Here is a 13,502-nt window from a genome sequence, read left to right as displayed (position 1 = left end):
AGATCATCAATAATTCCGGTAACTTCTATTTCGTGAGCAATCACGACGTCTCACGTTAAGTGTTTCAAGCATCTCACCTCTCTTCTTCGTGGCGCCCCTAAAACGGAGTTTCCTCATCTGCAAACGGGGAAAATGAAAGGTTGCAGAGCTTCCTCCATTCACCGATTAGAGGTTGACACAGCTGGGACCTGAAGCCAGCTTCGTGGCCCCCAAAGCCTGTGTCCTTTTCACACCCGCCCTGCTGAGGACGAGGGAGCGGTGCCTCAACAGCTTCCCATTTCCCGTCCTGCTTCTCTCCCTTTCTCCTTCTGGATCCTGCACCTGGATCTATCCCCTGTGTGATCCAAACCCTGGCTTCACCACTTCCTCGCTGTGTAACCCTGGGCAAATGACCTGCTTCCCACTTCCCATTTCCTTCTTCGGTAAAATGCCCGTGATATTTTTTTTTTTTAATTTTTAATGTTTATTTATTTTTGACAGAGAGAGAGGCAGAGAATGTACATGGGAGGGGCAGAGAGAGAGGGAGACACAGAATCTGAAGCAGGCTCCAGGCTCTGAGTTGTCAGCACAGAGCCTGACGTGGGGCTTGAACTCAGACCGCAAGATCATGACCTGAGCCGAAGTCGGACGCTTAACCGACTGAGCCACCCAGGCGCCCTGAAATGCCCGTGATATTAACAGCACCTACCTCATGAGGTCGTGTCCGCGTGAAATTCACTAACACCCGTATAGCACTTGAAACAGGACCTGAGATGCGGCCAGCGATTAAGAAATGTAGCTGTTGTTAGTTGTTGTTGTTACTGCTATCCAACCGAGATCATGAGATTGGTCACATGGGAAAGGACAGATGGACCGTAAAGCACCAGAAGGCAATGCTTCAAAATATGAAAACTAGTTGTCCTGGAGTAGGGGAAGGTTACAGGTGATTTTGTATATTATTTATAAAATTATTAAGAATATAATTTTTAAATAATTTATAAATTTATAATATATAGAGAGAGGAGGGGGAGAGAGCGAGAGACAGAGAGAGAGAGATTTTAAGGAATTGGCTCACCGAAGTGTGGTGGCCTGCAAGTCCAAAATCTTCAGGGTAGGCCAGCGGGCAGGACCCAGAGAAGAGATGCCATTGCAACTTAAATATAAAGACAGTCCGGAGGCAAAATCCCCTCTTCTTCAAGGGAAGCCAGCCTGTTTTTTCTTAAGGCCTTCAACTGATTGGGCAAGCCCCATCCGCATGGAGGACAATCTGCTTTACTCAAAGTCTGCTGATTTAAATGTTAATCTCGTCCCCAAACTACCTTCACAGCAACATCCGGACTTGCATTTGACCAAACGTCTGGTACAGCCCAACCCACCTGATGCATGCACGTAACCATTCTAGGAAATAATACCAATACCTCCCACAGAGGCTGTGGCAATGAAGGAGATCGGGCATAGGAATGCCTCGTTAGCTGCAAAAATCACCTAAATATGGGGGACTGCTGTTCCTGAAAAATGCCAGAAGTTACTTTTTTGTTGTTGTTATGATGACACCAAAGTAGGAGAAGGCAAAGAGGCCCAGCCCCGGCCAGACCTCCTGTCAGTCACACACCCAGCACGTCTTGCATATTTGCTTTCTTGATAGGCAGAATTTTCTAGACTCCTGTTAAATGTACTTCGCCATGCCAAGCAGTATGGTAATAAGGAAGGAGGTTTTAGTTTTGAGCTGAGCCTTAAGACTTAAAATATTCCAGGAGGGTGAATCTTTATGGAATAATATCGCAGGCAGACATCCAGTCACAAAACAGAATGACAGACGGTCCTCACAATAGGTATGTTTTCTGAGCTTCAATCTTCCTTCCTGTGCAACCGGAACTAACCCCTGCCCGAGCTCACCCCACAGTCACTGAGACTCAGTGGGACCATGGAGCTGGCTGTGCTCTAAATTGCAACATTTGGGGCGCCTGGGTGGCGCAGTCGGTTAAGCGTCCGACTTCAGCCAGGTCACGATCTCGCGGTCCGGGAGTTCGAGCCCCGCGTCAGGCTCTGGGCTGATGGTTCAGAGCCTGGAGGCTGTTTCCGATTCTGTGTCTCCCTCTCTCTCTGCCCCTCCCCCGTTCATGCTCTGTCTCTCTCTGTCCCAAAAATAAATAAACGTTGAAAAAAATAAATAAATAAATTGCAACATTTCCAAATGCCAGGGATTTTTCTAATCATGAAAGAACACGTACACCAATAATAACAGCGAACCATGCTTTTGTCATTATCCCACGGAGAGTCCAGCAGCAGGTGACACAGAGAAAGGATTAAGAGATGAAAACACGGGCTTCATATGAAAAGCGGAGGTTACCTGACATGCATGCTCGCACCGTCCCTCTCACCCTCGTGGCAGACGTGTCTGATTGTTCACAGAGCTCTCTTGGGGTCACAAAGACCAGTGTGTGTCAAGGTAGGGGAGATGGGGGAGGAGAAGCTGTTACTAGTCTAGGGAATGAGCTCGGAGAGGAAACTGTCGTCAAGATTCGTATGTTTCAAGAAAGAGTCATTTACACTTCCTGGTCCTGGGACAGAACGATTTCCCACATTCGGATCGAAGCCTGGGAGTGGAAGCTAGGGAGCCCCAGATAATGCCTTTTGAAATCCTTCCTGGACCAAGGACAGACATTAATCATTCAATCAATCTCTAGACAAGAAATTTGTAGTGACACAGGGGCAGGGTGATAGGTTACCCCACCACCACCATTTCTAACAATGGCGACCACCACTACCGTATTGGTTATCTATTGCCGTGTAACAAGTTGCTCCAAGATTTCAGAGCTCAAAACAATAAATGTTTATCATCCCATGCAGTTTCTGGAAGTCAGTAATCCAGGAGCAACTTAGCTGGGTGGTCCCGGCAGAGTCTTAAAATGCTTCAGTCAAGGTACCAACTGGGGCTCTAATCATATGAAGGTGTCACTGAGCCTGGAGAATCTACTTCCAAGGTAGATCACTTGCGTAGCTGTTGTTGGCAGGGGCCTCAGTTTCTCACCAAACAGACCTTCTCATAGGATGACTTGAATACCCTCACAACATGGCGGCTGGCTTCCTCCAGCGCAAGCAACCCAACAGCAAGAACAAGGAAGAATCTGTGGTCCCTTTCATGACCCAATTTTGGAAGTCACACAAGGCAGGGGAATCAGGCTGCAACTACTGAAGGGAGGAATGTCAAGGAATTTGTAGATCTATTTTTAAATCCACCAAAAGTATCACCAGAAAGGCCTGGGAAGCATAGTGGGGAGGGCTTGGCATGGGCAGAGAGGGTCACTGTTCTGTCAGATGACATGATCTACTTTAATTTAATCTGCTAAACATTGCAGAGTATACTTAGTTTATGACTGCAAGTAGATGGATGTACATTGTAAATGTTCAATCCAGAAAGAAACTTTCAAATCATTGATCCAGCTTCCTCATTTTACAGAAGAGAAAACGAGGCCTGTGGAGGAGCAGTGACTTTCCCAGGAACCCCAGGGAGTCAGTGGCCCAGCCCTGCCTCAGGGCCTGATTTCCTAACTCCTAAGCAGAACTTTTCCCAATATTTCTTGCAGGGCTATTTGTAATGGGGGTTTTCGCAAAATCAGGTTGAGATATCCTAAGAAGAAAATGAGCTCCAGAGAGGGTGTCTGGGGGGAAGATAGACACAGAATGAATTTGGGGCAGTCTTGAAACCACTGAGACCCTGAGGCCCTGCTGGCCCCGAGCTGAGCTGCCCTCCTTCCGGGGGGTGACCAAGAGTGAGGACAGCCAGAAGGAGAACATAATAAGAAGGGCGGTCGAGCTGCCCCTTCCTGAGGCCAAGCCAATGAGTGCACCTTGGAGGCCAAGACCATTGACCAGAAAGCCCCTGCCAGGTGGCCAGTCCTTCCCGGCAACTTGGCCACAAGGGATCTGCTCACGTCGACAGCAGCAACAAGCGAGAAGCAAATAGACCAAGGTAGCTGAGGTAATGTTTTATAGTAAGTTCTCCAGGTCGCTTGTTACGTAGTTTATATACGTCGTGCGTGTTTATGCTTCATAACAGCGTGACACAGCAGCCCTTTAGGGCTTTCATTGTGCAGGTCGTGTAGGAGATGTGTAGCTCCCAGGTCTTATCTAGCGTTGCTCAGAGCTCTGGAACAGTGGTAAGAGCGTAGCCGTAACGTGGCATGATGGAGGAGGGCCCTGTTCTGGAGCCACATCTTCAGCGGTAACATGGAAATGACCACAGCTGCTGCCTCACGAGATTGTTGGGAGAGAGGAACAAGTCGGCGTGGGGAAAACGGGACGGGGCTGGTGCCTTGTGAGAGGCCAGCATGGCGATTAGGGGTCGCCACGTGATTCACACCACACGTTCACGTCACACATTACCCCTTAGGCACGAGGTCACCCGCTGTTAGGGTTGCGCGTCTTGCCCAAGATCGCACGGTGATCGGGCCCACTCCCCAAACCTGAGAAGCTGGACCAGAGGATCTCTGAGGCCCCCTCCAAAAACGACGCTGGGTGCTTCTGAAGGTCGGGAAGAAACCGTCAGCAGATAGACAAAGTCGGTCATGTTTGGCCTCTATCAAGCTCAGAAAGACCTACCTTGCGTAATACCACCACAACATGGTCCAGTTTAATCCTGGCAGCAATCCTAGGAGACTGGGATTACTGCATCCCCTCGCTGCATCCTAACAGCTTGCTTGCGATGACACTGATTGAAACGTCGGGTGAGATGAAGGGCCAGATGGAAATCTGTTGGCAGCAAAGCGCTTAATTCCCCGGTATATATTGGGCCGCCATTTTTATTTGTCTACCCGTCTCAGCCGGGACGGCCTGTGATCTGTATCCTGTGTTCCAAGCGCAGGGCATGGGGATAGAGGCATTTAAGAGCCAGAACGGAAACATTATCTATTTTTTCATGCACTTCCTGTAGGGCTGCCCACCTGTCCCTGAGTCTGCCGTGCCCTTTCTTGCTTTTGTGCCTTTGCCAGGCCCTTCCTTCCGCCTGTGACGGGCTCTGCCCACATCTCCATTTGGAGAATGCTTACTCCTCCTTTGAGGTCCTGCTCACATCGCCTCCTCTATGAAGCCTTCTGCGATTTCTCCAGGCAGAGTTGCTCTGTCCTTTATGAACCCTCGGACGCGGCACCTTCCAAAGCTGTAGGCTTTATCAGTATGTGCACGGCTGCCCACAGTCACGCGTGTCCTTACTCCCCATAACCTTTCAATAATGTGTGGCCGGAGGGCAGGAACTGAGTTTTGTTCAACTTCAAATTTGCTGTGCCAACGATAGTGTTGGCTCCTGGTAGAGGCTTGATGAGCGTGAACCGACCGCTTACATAAATGAAAGACCCTTTTCTTCAGAGAGTTTCTGTAATTCAATGTGACATTTTCCTCCAAAACTTGTGGGTTTTCAGGCCAGAGCGCGACTTTCCCACCACTTCCGTTGCAAACAGCTCTATGAGAGTTTGGCTTCCTGGAATTTTTCCTATATTTTCCTTATAATTGTATCCCAATTATTTCTTATTTGTTTGACACCTCATATTCCCTTCCTTCTTTTTCGCAGTCTGTTTCCACTTCATCCCTGCCTGTCAGACAGCTCTGACCTGGACTGACACCCTCTCATCAGACAGGCGACAAGTTCTGGTTTGGGGCAGTCTCTTGAAATCGCAGTATGGACCCAATTTGGGGCTTTGGACTCAACTACTTATGTCCAGGATGAACTTATCACCTCACTTGGCTAAACTTTGGTTTCCTCATCTGTGAAATGGGATCACCCAGCCTTTCCTCTGTAGGGTATCTGAGTATTCAACAAGTACTAGCAAATGCGTGAAGAACTAGCACATATCGGGCCCTCCATAGATGTTCTGGGATCTCCCCCTTTCCCTGTGCAGACAGGATCTGCTTTTTACCGTAATGCAATGCATTACCCACAGAGCAGGGATAAGAATATGCACTTTGTGCGGTTATGAGAAGTAAGATATCTAGAAGCTATTCAATTATTGCTAGACGCTCCCCCATCTACCACTCTCTCTTAACACCACGTAGTTAAGCAGAAGCCTGAAAAAGAGATGAGATTTCCCTGTGGCTCAAAGCACATTGCATCGCGCCTACTTGTTACACGTAAGCACATTGGACACGTAAGCACGGGAGGCGTGTTGAGCTCTGCCTGGGGAGGTGGCCAGGGCAGGCTTCACCGGGCTGAGACTGCCGGGCGGGCGAGGGGATGTATAGGGCATGCCCCCCTCCTCAGACCTCCAGACTGAGAGAGGAGGCAGGGATAAGAGCAGGGTCTCAGGACTCAGCCTGCCTGGAGGAAGTAGATGCAGGACGAAAAGAGGGCTTTGAGTCGAGCAATGTTAAGTCTTGCCAGTGCCATCAACTAGCCGGTCAACTTGGGGCAAACTTCCGAGCCCCCGTTCCTCATCTGCAAAATGAGTTGGACAATCCCAGCTCATACAGTTATCAGAGTCTGGCATAAAGATCACACGACGTAACCTATGTGGACACCCGGTTTAGACGACGACACGGCATACCATTGGGAAGGGATCTTCTCATGCTCTTTTGGCTTGTTTTTAATCTCCTAGCCTCTGAGTCCCCTGCCAGCCCACTTTGCCAAGAATCCCTTCAGACACCATCTCAAACGCTTTGCCCCAACCCCCAAATCGAGGGGGTTTGGGTAAGGAGACTGAGGGGACTCTGAGCCTTGGCCAAGTCGGCTGTGCCCTACGCCATGGACGAACGTGTGAGCACAGAAGGAAGAGAACTAACAGAAGGATTCGTCGGTCCCACAATTAGCCTTTTCTTTACACCTTTGCCATAAAGACCAGCCATTTGTGCTTTTTTAATTGGATGCGGGCTTTTGACAGGTGGGGTCAGGAGTAAATGAAATTGTATTTGAATAACCACATGTGTTGCATACAGAACCTTGGACCCACGCCCAGGCGACTCTTTCATGTGCTGCCATCCAAGAGGAGGTCTCGTTTGAAAACTAACAACTGATATCGCTTCCCTTCCAACTGTAAACAGAACCCCACTCGAGGAATTTACTATTGTGCCTCTCCGGTGGGCATTAGCCAGTAGTGAATAATTCATCGTGACTGATGGTCACGGCACTAGAAACGAGTTTTCTTCTGCAAACCTTGTAACGAGAGCAGGCACTCAGTGAGTGAAACCCCTAACTGGGTGCTGTATGCCAAACGAACTCGTCTCTGATTCTTAAAACAATACCACAAAGGAGGTGTCTTTATCCCCGTCACACAGATGAGAACGGTTGGCGAGTTTACCATTTCAGTGGGAGTGACTTTGGGCATCCGTGGTGGAGGAACCCAGACTGGGACTAAAGTCTGCAGGTGGTAGCTATTTTCTGAGTGGCCACCACGTAAGACTGCGCTTTATTAATACCGGAGACAGAATGACGAGCAAACTACTTTGCGTCATTGCCCCTGTGGAGCTCACAGCCTGGAAGTGAAAACAGGTTCATCAGATCTAGAATCACGCTGAAATATTCCTAGAGGAAGCTTTATATAAACGGAGTCGTAAGGAAGAGTAGAAGTATGCTCAGAGGAGGGGAAGTTGAGAAGAGAGAGATGCGCTCAAGGCAAACAGAGGGAAAGAGGAGGAGAAGAAGCTGGAGACACAGCCCTGGAAGTTGGGGAGCTGGCACTGAGGGGTCTCTGAAGAACTTCTAGAGGGATGAACGTGCTCAGATCTACGTCCCCTGCCTTGCTACCCCACCCCCATCCATCATCTTGGCTTCAGACTGAACAGACCTGGGGAAGTCATTGCAAGGTGGTCAGTGGTCCAGGAGAGGGATGCTGGTGGCAGGGATGGAGTGGAGATGGAGAGGAGAGGATGGACCGTGGGGTCTAAGGAGGGAACTGGGCTCTGAAGCCCCTGAAAAGCCGCGGCCCGCTGCACCCTGCGCACCGGTTCCGGGACGACAGGAAGGTGAAAAGGGAGGACGAGGAAAAGGGAACGGAGGGACGAACAGCCAGGGGTGTCGGCGCGAATTCAGTTGCCTGCCAGCGTGTTCTTTTTTGCTTTCCTTGTCCCCTCTTTTCCTTGCCCAATCTTACGCATGAAGAAATAAACTAAAGTATTCTCTTTTAAAAGTTTATATGGGATCATAACCCTGTTTTATATATGGGAAAAGGCTGGCTCCCGGTGGGTTTTCTGTATTTTCATATTGCCATAATTCAAACAACGTGACGAATCCGCTCGCTGTAATTTCTGAAGCTGGGCTCAGAGAAGCTAGATTTTATGGGGACTTGACTGACCTGTGCCTGGGGGTTGGGTGGCAGTCCTGGGGCAGAAAGGGTATTTTCTGGCCGGATACAGAGGGAGGCAGCGTTTACGCAGTGTTCCCTGCGTGCCTGGTCATTTACCTCTGAGGAAAGCGATATGAACATTCTTGCATGTCTCAGGGGAAGCTGAGATTTAAGTGACTTGCCCCTGGACACCCAGCTGTTAAGGAGTGGGGTCTGGCTAACTGCAAAGTCGGGGTTCTTTCCCTGACAGCTGACGCCTCCCAGGAACAAATGACCCATCCAGAGGGCCTGGCTGCGAGGAAGGAGGAGGCTTGAGGGATATTTCCCCTGTCTCGCCAGCCTTTCCAAACACTCAACGCCCTGATCATCCCTTCCCAGGTACAAAAGGGGGCCGCTCTCTTTGGAATCAATTTTACCTTCTGACCCAACAGCCTTCCCATGTTGGCAACTGGCTTTTGTCCTAACTCAAGATCCAGAGCTCGTCCCCGACACCTCACTTGTGGGAGCATTCAGTCAGCAGATTAACAGAAGAATTATATGTTCCCTGTAAGAGTCTCTCCCAGATCTGAGCGGATAAGAGGGAATATTCAACCCTTAGGCTCTCAAAGCCGCTAGGGGGTTGCATTTCCCCTTCAGGAATAGGTCAGCACCACTGTCCCATTTGGCACATGCGGAAACTGAGGCTTGGAAAATTTGAGTGAATTGCCCCAGGCAGTTGTTAACCCGAAGTCAGCTTTGAACCGAGGTTTCAGATATGAAAGTACACAGCGTGGGCTTCAGCAACAGCAGGTGCCCTCCATGTGTTTGCTTCCTTGCCTGCTTCCAGCTGTCTGCTGACCTCTGTCCCTCACAAAGTGGACAGTCTACGGGATTGTCCCAGCGTGAGAGCCGGGGCTCCCCTGTGTATCTGGGACTGCGTCCCTAAGGTGTGCCCCAAGTAGAACTTTTAAGGGATTAACAAACCCACATATGGCTCAGGGTAGACTGGGAGCCTGGACTGAAGAGTCATAAAAGATTTTTAAGAGAACTTTATAGGAGTGAGCCCTCCGGCAGGGCGAGTGGTGGGGAGGAAGGGTGGGGTGGAGGACCGAGCAGATCTGAGAGGTGGGAAGTCAGCTCTGACGAAGGAACTGCTGCTCAGGTATCCTTCCTGGGAGATTAATGAGCCCAGAGCCGGAGCTGGGGCCTGAACACCAGGGCCCTGACTCTGCCGCACCGTGCGACCGAGGGCTAGGTCCTTCCCCCCGTGAAGCTTACCTAGGCATTAAAGAATCTGCATATGGAAGAAAATATTCTACGGCCTATGGAACATATTCTGTTTCAGAAGTGTGGCGTCCCGTGGCGGTGACGTCACGTGTCAGTCTTTGATCTCTGTTAGGTCTTTTAGCGGGCCAGCCTACGAACAGAGAGCAAAGAATGTGATGTCAATTCCTCTGTAGCTGCAGCAAAGCGTCAGTTTTCTGTCATTAAACGATTCCACTTATGAAACTGGCATGTCAGTTACAACCAGTGTTTACAAGTCACTGAAATCACAGACTTGCATAATTTTTTTTTTCGGCCTAAGAAAGTAATAAGCAGATCTCCGACCGGAAGTAGTGGAAAACGACGTAGCTATGACTTCAAAATCCCCGAGTGTGTCCTCTGACGCCGCGAATAGTTTCTCCATTATCCGGAATTACATTGTATTTATTTGTTTCTTTTAAGTTCCACAAGCAAAAATGAGAACGGGCACAGGGACGGGAAGAAGGAAGGAAGGAGTGGTTCGGGCAGCGCGGACCCACGGTGCCATCACCCCCCTTCCCTTCCTCCTGGGCCCTGTGATCAGGGTACAAACACGGACCCTCGCGCCCCAGCCCGACTGCCTGTTCCACACTCGCGCCTATGCTGTTCCCGAATATGCTTTCCTGTCTAGTCTGCCTGCAGAGCTCGTGATCTCTTTCTCGGTTCTCCAATCACGTCACCTCCTCCACAAAGTCTTCCTGACTCTTCTCCCACCTCCACCCGCTCTCAGACCCAGGCACTCTCACCTCCGAGTTTTTATAGCATTGCCTACACCCCAAGGACAGCATTTGTCACATTGCATTTTTATTGTAGTGGCTCTGGTAGTATAAAACTGCTATTTAAGGAATTCTTTTTTTTTTTTTTTTCCTGTTGGGCCAGACATAGTATTACAGTCTTTTTATAAGTTCTATCATTTAAGTTTCTATCACCCCTATGCTATAAATTAGCTGTTATTTTCACAAGTTTAAAAATGAGGAAACTAAGACCCCACGCGGTTGGGGATCTTCCTACGTATGACTTTGGGCAAAGACCGTGCCTATATTTTGAAACTGTTTTTATAATGTTTATTTATTTTTGAGAGACAGAGCACAAGTGGGGGAAGGGCAGAGACAGCGGGAGACACAGAATCTGAAACAGGCTCCAGGCCCTGAGCTGTGAGCACAGAGCCCGATGCGGGGCTCGAACTCACCAGCCGTGAGATCATGACCTGAGCTGAAGTCGGAAGATTAACAGACTGAGCCACCCAGGCGCCCTGTACCGTGCTTATATTTTGGAGCGGGGTCTGATCCCATTGTACTTCCAGACGATACAACCTAAACGAAGAAGCAAAAATAGGCAATGAATGAAATGGGGACTAAATGTCACTACTGAGTGTAAAGGGCTTAAGTGTGAAACATGGCTCTAAACAAGTGTTTTATTTCGCTGCAGCCATCCCCGAACACCTCCACTCAGGCACCAAAGCAGGCCTCGAGGAATCACGTTATTTGACCATGGGGAAATGAAGTCCCCGCCCCCCACCTCACCAGCGGGCAAGGGCCTGGCCCGGGTCACAGAACTGCCTTTGGCACCTGCCCAGCGGTATTTCCCAACTCCTGGTGGGCAACCCTTCCCAAAGCCCCCCTTCCCAGACTTCTGCATCGCTGACGGGCCTGTTTTCCTTCTTTGCAACAGAAGCCTTTCTGTGCCTGTCCTCAGAGACAGAAGGAGCACCAAACCTCTGTGTTTCTTGGTTGCATTCTCCCAATTAAGCAGAGAAGCCAACCGAAGACTCCTTGAGTCAAGCTAATTGCATCTTAGCAGGCTCTGTGCCTGCCATCGTTAGCCCGGAGTCAGGTTTTATAGGCCACTTAGCCCCACACCCAGGGTTTATGATGGAAACCCTGACAAGGCTGCACTGATAAGGCTGCAGAAGACCCAGGAGACCAGAAAACCTAGTAATTTTCCAGAGTCTAAGCCCGGTCTCCACTCCAAGGGCCCCTTGCCAGCCTGGGCTCTGAAGTGTTAGCCAAGAGGGCCCTGGCAGGGAGCTGTTCTTTTCCACTCCGACACACTCTGGAAAGTGGGTATGATACCTGGCTGGGATTTTTAATAAGTTCCTCCTCCTTCAGCATCACCTGGTATGCAATTAGTTTTCCCATTCTTTGGACTGCCAATCATTCATTCCTTTGTCCATTCATTCATCAAATTCTGAACTCCTGTGCCAGGCTGGTGCCAGGCATTAAGGAGAAGTACTGCTTGGGTGATTAATTTTAAACTCTATTCTGTTAGGGTGCAGTTTGCGCACCACACAATTCCAGTGGGTGCCATTCACATGGGCCGCGACCACATCGAGCACCCTCTTGTAGATAATTGGGGAACCTGGAAGAAATAACACAAAACGGAATATGAAAATACCATATATTCAGTCTATGATAGAAGGAAGAACATTCAAAATAAACAAGGTAGCCGGGTCATAGAGCGATCCCCCAGCTCTTAGAGCAATTTCCAATTGGCCTTTCTAAAACAGGAAAAAAAAAAAAAAAAAAAACAAAACCAGATGTATCGTTTCCTTGTTTAAATTTTTTTCTAAATGTTTATTTTTGAGAGAGACAGGGATAGAATGTGAGAGGGTTGGGGCAGAGAGAGAGGGAGGCACAGAATCTGAAGCAGGCTCCAGGCTCCGAGCTGTCAGCACAGAGCCCGACGCGGGGCTCGAACTCATGAACCGTGAGATCATGACCTGAGCAGAAGTCAGACGCTCAACTGACTGAGCCACCCAGGTGCCCCGTCATTGCCTTGTTTAAAACAAAGTTTCTCAACCTTGGCCAGATAACACCATTGGGGAAAGCTGTTCAGTACAACGTAGGATATTTAGCAGCATAACTGGCCTCTGCCCACAACATGCCGGTAGCAACTCCCTCCAAAAATGTGACAGCCAAAATGTCCCCAGATGCCTCCCAATGTCAGGAATGGGGAGATGAAGGAAAGGGGGCAAATTGTCCCCAGTTGAGAGCCACTAGTTTAAAATAACTTTCCCCCCCATTCCCTCTCCATTACCTTCCATTGCCCTCTAAAATGAAGGTCAAGACACTTGAACTTGAATTTCATTCAAGACCCTCACAATCGGACTCCCGCTCACCTGTCCAGCCCCATCACTCACCACTGTTCCATGCACTCACCCAAATGCTTCCCCCGTGTGAAGACACTATCCCCGTCTCCCATCCTGCCTCATTGATGTTCCTTGTCCTCCAAGGCTAAGCTAGGGTCCCCTAACTTGGGAGGCCTGGGCTGACCCGTCCGTTCCCCTGAGCAGGTGGATTTGCCCCTCTCTGGGATCCTTGGCACCAGGGTACCTCTCTACCACAACACTTAGCGGTGTGAGAATATCAATTCTAATGAAATCATTGATTTATATGTCTCCAGGCCACCTGGGGGCAATCTCTATGTATCCCTAGCACCTAGCAAAGTCCTGGCTCCGAGAGATTTATTTAGCAATTGCATTGTACTCAAGTTCAGTGAAGACTTAAAAAGTAAAATAAAGAAAAGCCCACACCCTCTGCCAGCATGCCCTGCAGAATTATTTGGAACTTCCAGCCAGAGAATCAGCACTCTTAGCTTCACTGTAGATGGTCCATTGGATCTTGGACAAGACAATTCATCTCTGTGGTCTGCGTCAGTTTTCTTATACGTAAAATGGAAGTCTCTCACAGTTATCTTGAGGCACGAGTGATTCACTGCATGACAACACTTATAGAAACCCATTAACTGAATAAATCTGAAAGGGTGATATTACTATTGAATCATAAGATCCTCACAGACATAAATGTTGAGCTAAAATAAAAACATTTGTAGGATCCCTTTTGTCTCATGTAGAGGCTTGGCCGTATCCTAGATTGAAGGGCATTTTATCTGTTTGGGTTTTTTCCCCCCTCCTGAAAAACAAGACTTCCCATTGAATAATTCCTTTTTTTTTTTTTTATTTTTTTTTCAACA

General features: G+C 49.0%; 1 long non-coding RNA gene across 1 annotated transcript; it reads right to left on the bottom strand.

Annotated features, from left to right (window-relative positions):
• Positions 1 to 535: 535 nt before the first annotated feature.
• On the bottom strand, positions 536 to 11,346 carry LOC128313870 (uncharacterized). The gene is made up of 3 exons (XR_008294897.1): positions 11,161 to 11,346; positions 10,720 to 10,843; positions 536 to 9,645 (listed from the first exon to the last, which is right to left on the bottom strand). It is a non-coding gene; the product is annotated as an uncharacterized LOC128313870 (long non-coding RNA).
• Between the last annotated feature and the right edge of the window lie 2,156 nt (positions 11,347 to 13,502).

Source organism: Acinonyx jubatus, chromosome C1, assembly GCF_027475565.1.
Source record: "Acinonyx jubatus isolate Ajub_Pintada_27869175 chromosome C1, VMU_Ajub_asm_v1.0, whole genome shotgun sequence".
NCBI lineage: Eukaryota > Metazoa > Chordata > Mammalia > Carnivora > Felidae > Acinonyx > Acinonyx jubatus.
This window is presented reverse-complemented; position numbering and strand designations above follow the sequence as displayed.